The following is a 5,085-nucleotide window of genomic DNA, read 5'->3' as shown; positions in this document are numbered from 1 at the left end:
TGCTTCTCTCTCTCCCTCTGCCTGTGCGCCGCCCGCCACCCCCCCCCCCCGCCTCACTTCTGCACTCCCTCTTTCTGAAATAAATATTTTTTTAAAAACTGCAGTTTTTAGGAGCGCCTAACGGACTCAGTTGGTACAGCATGTGGCTCTTTTTTTTTTTTTTTAAGATGTATCTATTTATTTTAGAAAGAGAGAGTGAGGGGTGAAGGGTGGGCGGTTGGGGGCAGACGGAGAGAGAATATCCTGAGCAGGCTCCACACTGAGTACAGAGCCTGATGCTGGGCTCCATCTCACAACCTGAGATCATGACCTGAGCTGGAACCAGAAATTGAATGCTTAACCACCCATGTGCCCCAAGCATGTGACTCTTGATGTTAGGGTCAGAAGTTCAAGCCCCATGGTGGGTGTAAAACCTACCTTAAAAAAAAAAAAAAAAAAAAAAAAAAAGTCCAGTTTTTAGCATTGGATTGGAGGCAATTAACCAAAACAACTTCTTGGAAATAATTTCTTTCCTTGTCTACTATGACACTAGGTGTGCTTGTTTTCCTCCTTTTTGACCACCACTTCCCAAGTCTTTTGCTAAATGTTAGTGTCACCCAATGCTTAGGTCTCTGTCTCTCTCTCTTTTTATTTTTTTTTTTTATTTTTTATTTTTTTATTTATGATAGTCACAGAGAGAGAGAGAGAGAGAGAGGCAGAGACACAGGCAGAGAGAGAAGCAGGCTCCATGCACCGGGAGCCCGACGTGGGATTCGATCCCGGGTCTCCAGGATCGCGCCCTGGGCCAAAGGCAGGCGCCAAACCGCTGCGCCACCCAGGGATCCCTCTGTCTCTCTTCTACCTCGGTGATTTCATCTCATCCCATCTATAGGCTCAAGAGTCCCAAACTTAGATTCTTAACCCATGTTCTCCCTTGAGCTCCAGAGTTATATATCCGATGGCCTCCTTGGCACGACTCAGATGTCTAACATGCATCTCAAGCTGGATTCCTGATCTTCCACCCAAACTCCTGGTGGTCCCTAACTCAGTAAATAGTACCACCATTCATGCACATGAAATCCACTAGCTATACCTCCACATATATCTTTCTCCTCATCTCCACTGTCCCTGCCCTGGTTCAAGCCTCCTGAAAGATCTTACTATTTCCCTTCTGCCTACCAACCACATTCTATGCACAGTCACAAAGTGAGCATTCTAAACTGAAGATCAGATCAGGCCACTTGCTGCTTACCTCCAACCCCTGAGCTTGCTAAATGCAAACAGAATAAAATCCAACCTTCTTTTGTCTTCCCTGCCAAGTGTCATGCTTTGGTCCTTGCTTGCTCCTCTGTCTGTATTGCATTTCACTCTCCCCCTGCCTCATTAAGCTCTGATGATGCTGGAACATACCAAGGTCATTTTTTTTTTTTTATGATAGTCACAGAGAGAGAGAGAGAGAGAGAGAGGCAGAGACAGAGGCAGAGGGAGAAGCAGGCTCCGTGCACCGGGAGCCCGACATGGGACTCAATCCCGGGTCTCCAGGATTGCGCCCTGGGCCAAAGGCAGGCGCTAAACCGCTGCGCCACCCAGGATCCCCCAAGGTCATTCTTAACTCAGAGCCTTGCTCTCCTTGAATAGCTGTCCCACTGCTTTCCATGGCTGGTGCCTTCTCCAGCAGGTTTTTGCTTCCTGCTGCCCCTACCTTCCCCGACTTCACTTTCTACATCAGCCTTTATTTTCCTCACAATATTCACCTATTTAACATTTTCTCATTTGTGTGCATTTATCTTACCCACTAGGGGCGCCTGGGTGGCTCAGTAGGTTGTCTACCTTGGGCCCAGGTCATGATCTCAGGGTCAAGGTATGGGGTATTAAGGTATCGAGCCCTGCATCAGCCTCCCTACTTAGCAGGGAGTCTGCTTCTTCCTCTCCCTCTGCTCCTCCTCCTGCTCATGTTCTTTCTCTCTCAAATAAAATCTTTAAAAATATATATCTTACCCATTAGAAGACAAACTCCCTAAGACCAAAGTCCCTTTTCTGTCTTGTTTACCACTGCCTATGACATTGCAGATGGAGAGGGTACTAGGTAAATATTCTTTGACCGGTTGACTGGCACAGTACACACTGGCAGCCTTCTGGGCCAGTTAGTAGGTCATGGGTTGGGCCTGTACTCAAGAGATTCTCCTGAGGACGTCCTTGCCACTCAGTGGCCCCTTGGCAAACAGGCCTTCATAACTAGGCATTCAGCATTCACAGACTAGCCCTTGGTTTGTGAGAGATCCTAAAGTCATACTTGTCAGGATGCCTGGGTGGCTCAGTTGGTTAAGTGTCCAACTCTTAATTTCAGCCCAGGTAATAACCTCAGGATTGTGAGCCCCACATCAGGCTCTGCACTGGGCATGGAGCCTGCTTAAGATTTTCTCTCTCCGCCTCTCCTCTCTCTTTCTCTCAATAAAGTCATACTTGCCTGCCCCTCATTGATGTCTCCCCAAGTCTAGCTCCTGGAATGTCCAGCATATCAGGGCCTGGCCTGGAGCTCTGTGGGTAGCCAGCTGGCAGGCTGAGCTGTGGACCACTCAGACTGTCCTCTTGTGGTTTTGCCCCACTGTGCTGGTTCCAGATGCCACACTGATGCTGGTGTCCTCTGGTTCCCATAGTGGGAGAGAGCAGAGCTGTCATGATTTTGTCATCTACAAAACAGTTCTCGATGGCCTACATTGCCCTGCTTTTGTCCTGGGCCCTGTTGCCAGGACTTGTGTGTGAACTTGATTTCCCAGAGGGACGCTGTGGCCTACAGGGCTGGAAGCTACTTCCAGAGTCACACTGTGGGTATGTAGTCAAGCTGTACACAAAGTCAATCTCTCTGTCACACCAGGGATCTGGACAGGACGACTGGTCCTGGAGAGGAGAGGAGGCAGCTTCTGGAAGCATCTCTGTGAGGGGACAGGCTCAGTTAATGACTACTGGCCCTCTGGCACTATCTGCTGGCCAAAGCCAATCAGCTCTTGGGGACTGGCCAGGACCAGACTGTATGTAGGGCAACCCCCTCCCTGTCCCTGTCTTTGCGGGGCCCTGGGAAGCCACTCTGAGCCTACAGAGGGTACCCATGTATCCCCGTGGACTTTCCTACTGGGGGGAGCTGAAACAGAGGGTAGCCCATGCTCTTCTGGAAAGCTTTGACTCATCTGTGGTGAGTCAGTCAGACCTAGGTTCAGTTCCACGCCCCATTTCCCTGCTGTGTGGCCTGGGACAAGTTACATACTAAGCCATCTCAGCTTCATGGGCAAGCCCACTCTGGTTTGATAACCCTTCAATCCAGCCTAGACCCACGGGTCTCTGATGGAGTCAGAGTAAGAAGTTTTCTCTTCTTCCATTTAGGTGTGGATGCCACTTTTGACTAGAGCTTCCATAGCAACTTCCTGGGGATGGGTCAATAGCCTACCAGGGGAGGCAGTGCCCTGGCTGGCTGAAGTAGAAGCAAGGAAGCTGATGAGTGGCTCTCTCTGCAGCTTTGTCCAAGGCCTCAGTTGGACTTGGGCTCTGGGCAGCTAAGTCTTTCCCGGGCGGAGGAGCCTTGCAACAATCTCCCACCTTCCTCCCTAGCATCTTCCATTACTCCTCCAGCCTTGAATTATAATAATACATGAAATAATAAAATCTTAAAAAAATATGTCTGTAAGATTCATCCATGCTGTTGTTAAGATCAGTAGTTTCTTTTTCATTGCCATTTACTCTTCCACTATGTGAATATACAAGGTTATTTTTACATTTACAGTTGGTGGATTTTTTATTTCTAGCTTTTTCTGTTAAAGTTGCTGTGAACATTTTAAAAAAGATTTTAATATATTTATTTGACAGAGACAGAGAGGGAGCACAAGCAGGGAGAGGGGTAGAGGGAGTTAGAGAAGCAGGTTCCCTGCTGAGAAAGGAGCCTGACATGGGGCTCAATCCCAGGACCCCAGGATAATGACCTGAGCTGAAGGCAGCCGTTTAACTGACTGAGTCACCCAGGTGTCCCACTGTAAACATTCTTTTTTTTTTTTTTTGTAAACATTCTTAAACATATTTTTTGGTAGACAGGAGAATGTATTCCTGTTGGGTATTTGTCCATAATTGGAATTACTGAGCCATTGGGCATATGTATGTTTAATTTTAGTAGACTGCCAATTTTCTGGTGTACCGATCTGCTCTCCCACCAGCGGCATGTGTTGCAATTGTTCTTTGTCCTTGCCAACAGCTGGTAGGGCCAAGCTATTAAGTTTGGCTGTCCTAGTGACTAAAATAATTAATTTTCACAAAAATCCTGTGAGGCAGATAGTGCTGTAAGCCCCATTTTACAGACAAGAAGACTGAGGCTACAAAGGACAGAGGCGGCCACATATCCCACGATGACACAGGATGTAAGCAGCAAGCGGGCAGCAACTGGTCTGCAGGATCCTTGTCCCCCTGTGGCCATATACAATTTTAAAATCAGAAAACGTGGCTATGCCAAAATGATAGGTCTTTTGTTTTCTTACTTGCTCTCTATTCCATTTGATAGCAGAAATGTAATTTGCTTACTTCCTGGCACAGTCGGCCAAGGGGGTGTATGATCATTAAGTCACTTCAGGGGTACATGCAGTCAAATTGAGGATTTTTGTTCCTTTTTCTTTTTTTTAAGATTTTATTTATTTATTCATGAGAGACACAGAGAAAGAGGCAGAGACACGGGCAGAGGGAGAAACAGGCTCCATGCAGGGAGCCCCATGTGAGACTCGATCCCGGGACTCCAGCATCACACCCTGGGCCAAAGGAAGGCACTAAACCGCTGAGCCACCCAGGGATCCCTTTTTGTTCCTTTTCTATCTAGGGTCAGAGCTACATCATGCAGAACTGATGTGGTCATGGCGTGGAGTGGGAGGAGAGGGTTGGAGGTTGTCTGGTCATTGGTCATCATCCATTATCCAATCACCCAACTTCCTGTACTCTGTAGGGAGGCAGCAACACCTGGTTGTAAGTTGTCATCCTTGGTTTCTGCTATGGCCACAGACGGATGCATTTGTGTCATGGCTTTTGGCTTGGACAGTGTCAGTTGACCTAGGTTCATCTGAGTTCCCTTAATTACAT

This window comes from Canis lupus, chromosome 11, assembly GCF_003254725.2.
Source record: "Canis lupus dingo isolate Sandy chromosome 11, ASM325472v2, whole genome shotgun sequence".
Classification (NCBI taxonomy): domain Eukaryota; kingdom Metazoa; phylum Chordata; class Mammalia; order Carnivora; family Canidae; genus Canis; species Canis lupus.
This window is presented reverse-complemented; position numbering follows the sequence as displayed.